The sequence below is a fragment of the Pinus tabuliformis genome, chromosome X (assembly GCF_031772625.1).
Source record: "Pinus tabuliformis cultivar Carrire ecotype Pingquan chromosome X, CPIR1, whole genome shotgun sequence".
Taxonomy (NCBI): domain Eukaryota; kingdom Viridiplantae; phylum Streptophyta; class Pinopsida; order Pinales; family Pinaceae; genus Pinus; species Pinus tabuliformis.
The window spans coordinates 440,114,223-440,123,883 of NC_142308.1; positions in this window are offsets into that span (position 1 = coordinate 440,114,223).

Consider the following 9,661-nt stretch of genomic DNA (forward strand, 5'->3'; position numbering starts at 1 on the left):
TTATCTATTTATTTATTGGACATGTGAAGAATAATTATGTCTTTGACTTTTGTTATATTGACTTAATTTATTATGGTGGTATGTATACTTCTAAAAATTATATTCACAAAATATCATAATTTTTTTTTTTAATAAACATGTGAAGAATAACTATATTTCATTTTTAGTTTAATAAAAGGTACCATATTTTACAACAAATTATATCACTGGTAAAAGACACAATGTGCTTATAAGACATTGATTGTTAAGACCTCCTCAAGTGTAAAGATACTAAAAGGATGGAATCACCACCTTTTTTTATCATACAATAAAGGTGAGTCAATTTATTTATAAAAAAGGTTTAGTGGGTTGGATTAATATTTTCTTATTGAGTAAATGTAGCATTTAATTCATTTTCATTATTATATTTAAAATAGGTTTGTTAAGATCTCTTCAGGTGTAAAGATACTAAAAGGATGGAATCACCACTTTTTTTTATCTTACAATAAAGGTGAGTCAATTTATTTATAAAAAGGTTCAGTGGGTTGGATTAATATTTTCTTATCGACTAAATATAGCATTTAATTCATTTTCATTATCATATTTTAAATAGGTTAAAATGTATATAGGATATAAAAGTTTATTGTTAGGATATGTTTATTTATATTTATTATAATATTTAATATTTTATTTATTAGGTTTACTTTTAAATAATAATAAAAATAATTATTTATAATTTATTATAAGAATGATTTAATTATTATAATAGTTATTTATTTTTAAATATTTATTTATTATTCATAATTAATTAATTACAATAATTAGTTATTTAATATAGTAATTATAATAATTTATTTATTATATATCACGTTTATTATAATTATTTATTTATTGTGTTTATAAATTGTAATAATAATTTTAATATATATTAGGTTTAAATATTGATTATAATAATTCGTATTAATAATTAAAAACTCTTCTTTTTGTTATGTGTTTGTAATTGCATTGTTGATATGAGTTCTTATTGAGTAAGGTAGTGTTTAATTCATTTTCATTTGTTTGAAATGCTACATTTTAAATGGGTTAAATTTTATTGTTGGGAAATCATTTATTTTTTATAATAATTATTTATATTTATAATTATTATTTACAATTATTTTTTATTTATTTATGATTTATTATGATAATTATAATAATTTATTATGTTTATTTTTAAATATTTATTATAATAATTTATTGTTTATTATGTAACTTTTTTATTTATTTATTTTTATTATGTTTATTATAATAATTTTTCATTAAAAATTAAAAATCAGCTCCTCTTTGCTTCGAGAATTTGATCTCTACTAACAAGGTCAACCACCTGAAGGTGGAAGCTTATGTGCCCCAAAAACTTGTGTGCATTTTTGTTGATATGGAGTTTTTAACATATCAACATGCACAATTGCTTTAATTATATTGATTTAATATGTTAAATGATTAATGATATTAATGGATTTTTTTTTTAATATATATTAATTGTAATGACCCCGGTAACTTGTAATTCTGAAATACTTACTGTGGTAAGAAACTGTATGAGTGGTTACTCATTATTTTTGAATGACACTATTAATGAGGAAGTTGTTATATTAGATTATTTTTATATGTGTATGTTCTTGAAATGCTGGCAGCCTCCTCGTGGAGGATTTTCTATTTTAAGAAGATAGTTAGAAAACTGAATAAACTGCTTCTCACCCAAGGAAAAGTCTTGGGAAGGAAAACCTCTGGGTTGTTGAGGAACAGACAGAGAGAAGATTTCCAGTGAGGAGAGCAGATAGAGAAAAGGGGGTTAAGTCTGGTAGAGATCAGATAACCCAGCACAGTAGTGCATGTGTCTTGTTGAGGGCTGCAGGCCTGCAAGACGGCTCGGGGGGAGAATCCAGCGTAAACTGGATCTCAAGGTTGGGAGGATAAGAGCAAACCAGTTGTAGGTGACTTCTGGAAATAGAAATATCGGTAGCAGGCTACTCAGGTATGCACTTTCTAACCGAGTTATAGAATGAAGAGCAGATACTGAAGGTGAACAGACTAAATCTGTGTTCTTTCCATTGATTGATGGTAGTCGTTACAAAAGATTAATGTTGTATCAGTGTCATTTTTCATCTGCAATAAAAATCTGGTTGTGGGATATAACTTTTTATGATAGAACCAGACCCTAAGGGGCGGTTTGGCGGTAGGAGAGACCGCAGTAGTTTATTAATTATTAGGAAGGAAATAAAATAGTCAGAGCCTGGGCTACGAGATGGTGGCGAGCTAGGCATTCTGGAAATGTTAGACAAGCACCTGATCCTAATGAAAGCACAGTCAAGAACCAGCGCTAAAACCCGCGCTTATACATAAACCGAAATGCTGAATAAACATAGAGATATAGCATAGCTAAAACACTGTATAAATCACAGAGATATGGCATAGCTGTAACACTGTGTAAACAAAGAGACACGGCATAAGTGCTGTGTGGACCAAGCGTTATGCGTAGACACAATACTGTGTAAACCCCAGCAAGGTCATTAAATAATAATGTTGTGCGAAGTTAAGAAATATTACCAGAAACTAATACTGTGTGAACCAAGTGAATATCATGAAAATGATGTTGTAAACGAGAGATTGATAAAGAAATGAACACGGCGTAAGCTAGCACATATTAGCAGAACGCCATCAAAGGTTTACCTCATAGGTAGACAAACCCGAAGTAAGTAGCCAGCATATAAACATACAGGTTAAACTTACAGAAATCTATCCTCGGTTTACCAAAAGAAGAGACTAACATTAACAGAACCATGAACTAAACAATATATATATATGTATATCAAACTCCGGTGAATCCCGGTTATGAATGACAGTATACGCGGAGAAGGGTTGCCAATACATTCATTTACCGAATGCAAGACATACCCTTAAGGCCACACTAAACCATAAGAAACGTATAAGGGTACAGTCGATTCGAATGCATGCGAAGACTAAACCAAACCTGTAAAATATAATAGCTGCTGTAAATAAAGGCATGACCGCCTCATAAACCCTCTAGGGTAGTAATGTACAGTAAGTAAAAGGGAAACGACATAACAATAATAACATTGGAATAGTAAATCGTTCATAGCAAAGACGGCCATTAAATATATGAATAAAATCCGTGAACGCGGAGTAACACATTCATTTTAATCAAAGGTAAACTGATAACACAGTATTAAGGAGTTCTGTAGAGGATTAAAGAACTCTTATAACCAAAACGAGATAAACAACTGTACTGAGTCATTGCAGCTATATGAAACTGTAGATAGCTCAGAGGAAGCTTAACAGAGAATATACAAACTTCAATACATTCATATCATGTCTGTAGACCAAAGTCAAGACCAAATATACATCTTATGGACGGCATGGAAGCCATGATTAAACCCTAGCTAAACCCTAACTATCAACGCAGTACAGGTCCCAGCAAGAGGAGGCCATCTGCAAATGTAACCAGGGTTTTGAGAAAACAATAACCCGACCTGAGACATGAAGGAAAAGGGTCATGAGCCACGCCTCAGACCAGAGAACAAGCATTCCATATCTCAAATATACTTCGCCTTTTAACGCAGAGACTATAAGAACGAATGAGCATACCTGTGGAGCGAAGGCGGCAAAACCCCTGCAGGCAGAAGGAGACTGCAACCGGCCGACCCACCTGCACATTGAAAACTCACGATAAGTAACTGGAACAGTCGAAAAACCAAATAACTTCAAAGGTTCGTAATACAAGACTGTGAATGAATACCAGGTGCGGGATGCAAATGATTAATACCTGAACGGCAGGTGATGTAGGAGGGTTTGACAAGCTGAGGAAGCACTCGGCTGAGGCGTAGTGAACAAATGAGCTGATCCGAAGAACCCGGCACATTATGTATTGGTTGTTGAACCCTCGAACAGATCTGAGCCACACGATGGGTCTGAAAGATCTCCATCGTCCATCAGAGCAGGAAAACCTGGCGCGGAAACCACAGTGGGTCAACCACATGGTTTCACGTGATCACATGCCACTTGGCTACGGAGGGAATGAGCTGGGATAATCTCCATTCACCATCTGGCGTAAATCAAATGATGCGTGTTGGGTCAAACGTTTAAGGTTAACATGTCACCAAGGTTGCCAACGCCCATGTGTATATGTGCAGGTGATAATACAAATTAGGTGGGGTAGGCATATTATAAAGGTTAGGTATATGCATGCAGCGCTTAAACTTGGTTCATAACTAAGTTGTGTTCCTTATTAGTTAGAAGGGTGGGTTCATGAATTGACCACCATTACCATTAAATTTTTTTAATTTTACTGTTTCATATAATGTGTTAAAGAGGTCGTGACATTAATTTAATACGTTAAATGATTAATAATATTAATGTATTTTTTTTAATAACATATTAATTTTCTTAGCATGAATGTAAATAAATTATGATAAAAATGTTTAATTAATCATATTGATGTTTTTAAAAATAGTTATTAATAATATATTTTTTATTTTTCTCAAGAACATGTTAAAATTATATGTAATAAAATGTATGTATTTTATTGCAAGTGTTACAGTTAACTTGTTAGTTTTTAAATGATAAATGCAAAAAATGCAAGAAAAGCCATTTAAAAAGAAGAAAAAGAAAAAGAAAAAAAAAAAGTTTCAAAATATTTAAAAAGTTTGAATTAATATATATATATATATTAAAAAGTTTGAATTAATATATATATATATATATATATATATATATATATATTTAATATTTTTTGAAATAATACAATGAGAAATCAATACACCAAGCACATTACAATTTCAAATTGCATACAAACATACATCATAAACCATAACATTGATAAAACCTTTCTTACATACACATGCAATATCAACACAAAGAAGATAAACATTACAAATTCATATACAAGTTCAAATCAAAATACATAACCAAACATTGACAAACCACTTCATATACATACATAAACAATTTCAAGTAAACAAACATACGTATACAAATTTAAAAACAATGGATTTAACAAACCTACATTAAATATAGTGAATAAAATTAATCGCACTTACAAATCAATACACCAAGCACATTACAATTTCAAATCACATACAAACATAACATTGATAAAACCACTCTTACATGCATATGCTACATCAAGTACAAACAATATCAACATGACAAAGATAAGCATTATAAATTCATATACAAGTTCAAATCAATATACATAACAAACCATTGACAAAACACTCTATATACATACATAAACAGTTTCAAATAAACAAACATACATATTCAAATTCAAAGGAGTAAGCAAATCTACATTAAATACACACAATAAAACTCATCACAACTAGAAATCAATACACCAAGCACATTACAAATTCAAATCACATACAAACATACACTATACATAACAAACCATTGACAAAACACTCTATATACATATATAAACAATTTCAAATAAACAAACATACGTATTCAAATTCAAAGGAGTAAGTAAATCTACATTAAATACACACAATAAAACTCATCACAACTACAAATCAATACACCAAACACATTACAATTTCAAATCACAACTACAAATCAATACACTAAGCACATTACAATTTAAAGTCAATACGATTTCAAATCACATACAATTTAAAGTCAATGCAATTTCAAATCACATACAATTTAAAGTCAATACAATTTCAAATCACATTACAATTTCAAACCTCATAATTTCAAATCACATTATAATTTCAAATCATGTGTATGTAAGTTCAAATCAAAATACATAACCAAACATTGACAAACCACTTCATATACATACATAAACAATTTCAAGTAAACAAACATACGTATACAAATTTAAAAACAATGGATTTAACAAACCTACATTAAATATAGTGAATAAAATTAATCACACTTACAAATCAATACACCAAGCACATTACAATTTCAAATCACATACAAACATAACATTGATAAAACCACTCTTACATGCATATGCTACATCAAGTACAAACAATATCAACATGACAAAGATAAGCATTATAAATTCATATACAAGTTCAAATCAATATACATAACAAACCATTGACAAAACACTCTATATACATACATAAACAATTTCAAATAAACAAACATACATATTCAAATTCAAATGAGTAAGCAAATCTACATTAAATACACACAATAAAACTCATCACAACTAGAAATCAATACACCAAGCACATTACAAATTCAAATCACATACAAACATACACTATACATAACAAACCATTGACAAAACACTCTATATACATATATAAACAATTTCAAATAAACAAACATACGTATTCAAATTCAAAGGAGTAAGTAAATCTACATTAAATACACACAATAAAACTCATCACAACTACAAATCAATACACCAAACACATTACAATTTCAAATCACAACTACAAATCAATACACTAAGCACATTACAATTTCAAATCACATACAATTTAAAGTCAATACAATTTCAAATCACATACATTTTAAAGTCAATACAATTTCAAATCACATTACAATTTCAAACCTCATAATTTCAAATCACATTATAATTTCAAATCATGTGTATGTAAGTTCAAATCAAAATACATAACCAAACATTGACAAACCACTTCATATACATACATAAACAATTTCAAGTAAACAAACATACGTATACAAATTTAAAAACAATGGATTTAACAAACCTACATTAAATATAGTGAATAAAATTAATCACACTTACAAATCAATACACCAAGCACATTACAATTTCAAATCACATACAAACATAACATTGATAAAACCACTCTTACATGCATATGCTACATCAAATACAAACAATATCAACATGACAAAGATAAGCATTACGAATTCATATACAAGTTCAAATCAATATACATAACAAACCATTGACAAAAACACTCTATATACATACATATTCAAATTCAAAGGAGTAAGCAAATCTACATTAAATACACACAATAAAACTCATCACAACTACAAATCAATACACCAAACACATTACAATTTCAAATCACATACAATATACATAACAAACCATTAACAAAACACTCTATATACACACATAAACAATTTCAAATAAACAAACATACATATTCAAATTCAAAGGAGTAAGCAAATCTACATTAAATACACACAATAAAACTCATCACAACTACAAATCAATACACCAAACACATTACAATTTCAAATCACAACTACAAATCAATACACTAAGCACATTACAATTTCATATCACATACAATTTAAAGTCAATACAATTTCAAATCACATACATTTTAAAGTCAATACAATTTCAAATCACATTACAATTTCAAACCACATACAATTTAAAGTCAATACAATTTCAAATCACATTATAATTTCAAATCACATAAGTAAACACACATTATACAATTTAAAGTCCATACAAAAACAAAGGGTCAAGTATGCTTATGCAATTATAAATAAGTAAGCACACAACACATTAATTCAAACCTAAACTATATCTACACATTCAATTCTACAAAACAAAATTCATTGCAATCACAATTCAATACAGAAAACACACATTTGCAATCACAATTCAATACACAAAACTCACATTACAATTTATATTTCGTGTTTAATTCCAAATCACATACAAATATCCATACAAGCACTTTGGTGTAAACATACAAGAAAAACAAATTCAAATAAGCAAACACACACCTACATTATATATACATTCAAATTTACACAACAAAATTCATTGCAAGCACAATTCAATACCACAAACACATCACAATTTCAATTTGTTTCCAATTTCAAATCACATACAAATATTTATACAACTACTCTGGCATAAACATACATAATACAAATTCAAAAAAATAAACACACAACATAGGATTTAGATTCAATATTAAAATAAAACATTTTGAAAACCACAAATAGATATGCAACTTCAGAAGAATAAATACATCTTACACAATTCAGAATTTTATCAATTATATATATCATCTTATTTAACTATAGAAATATATAAAATAATACCCCAAAAAAACCAGAGATTTTCAAAAAATCAATCAAAAACAAAAATAATATAAAAACGAAAAGTACACAAATGGCAAAAAGCTTTCAAAAAATCAAGAAAATGCAAATATAGTATAAAACCACCAAATATGAATGGTTTATTTAGTAGAGAGATATTTAATGTTTTTTCATGCATTTGTGTAAAATTGTATAATTTCTATGTGCCGAAATTATTTTAAGAACTTTAAAATATAAAATTGATATAATTGAAGTGTAAAATTGCATGTTTTAAATATAAATGCTATAAAGTAAATGTGTATAAAAAAAATGTGTTGTGATATGTATGAGTTTAAGGAAAAATAATCAACCCACAAAAAACTCTACACTACTCTAAGAAGAATGGGGCCCCATCCTCCTCGAGCATTTGGAAGGAGTTTTGACCCCTTCCATTAAAAAAATCACTTTATTAATAAGTGTACATGTACATAATTTTCTCAGAAAATTGAGAAAAGAAAATAACTACATCAATATTTCCATTGATCAAAACCATAATGAGAACACAACCATTGCTGTGAATAAATCTGCGATACAACATATAAGTAGAACCCTAATGAAAAGCCGTCTGCGATACAACATATAAATATTAGGAAAAAAAACACATGAAAGGAAAAAAATATTTATTTAATGGAGTATAATGAAAATTTTATATTTTTTCTTTTATATATATCTCTTCTATTATATACTCAAACAATGAAAATGAATGTACCTTCATTGGTATTTTTCAGAAAGTATAGGTAAGTCATTCGTGTAACTGTAAATAAATCTGCCACACAACATATAAATATTAGGAAAAAAACACATGAAAAAATGAAATATTTTTAATGAAGTATAATGCAAATTTTGTAATTTTTCTTGTATATATATCTCTTCTATTATATACTCAAATAATGAAAATGGTTGTACCTTCATTGATACTTTTCAAAAAGTATAAGTAAACCCTTATTTAGGAGCAACTCTTGTAAGCAAACCTGGAAATAAAAAAGAAATATAAAAAAACACAGAGCAACTTTTGTAAGCAAACCTGCAATTAAAAAAGAAATACAAAAAAACAAAATGCACATATGATATAAATATTCTTTTTCAATATAATATAAAATTGATAAATATAATTTATAAATTTATATAAAAATCTAAATTAATTTATTTAATTTTAATAATATAATTAATATGAATTCTATTAAAATAAAAAATAAAATAAAAATTCAGAGTCATTGAACATCTCTCCTGGAAATCAATCAGTACAAATGGCAGGTGGTGATTTCATATAAAGATATATACACGGACCTGATGGGGACGTTGAATTAGACGAAGAATTCCCCACTCCCAACATGGGGCAGAAAAGCCGATTTCCATGAATGAGTTAGTTGTGTAATTGACATGTTACATTTTTGGAAGAAAAAAGAAATTTAATGAGATTTTTAATACAACATAACATATGCCCCCGGGTTGATTATAGAAGACGGTAGTGTTGCGGTAACCTAACCTAACCTTAGACAATAATAGTTTATGCATTGGATTGAGGTGTAAAACAGCCTGGAAAGTAACCTAACCTAACCTTAGACAATAATAGTTCATGGATTGG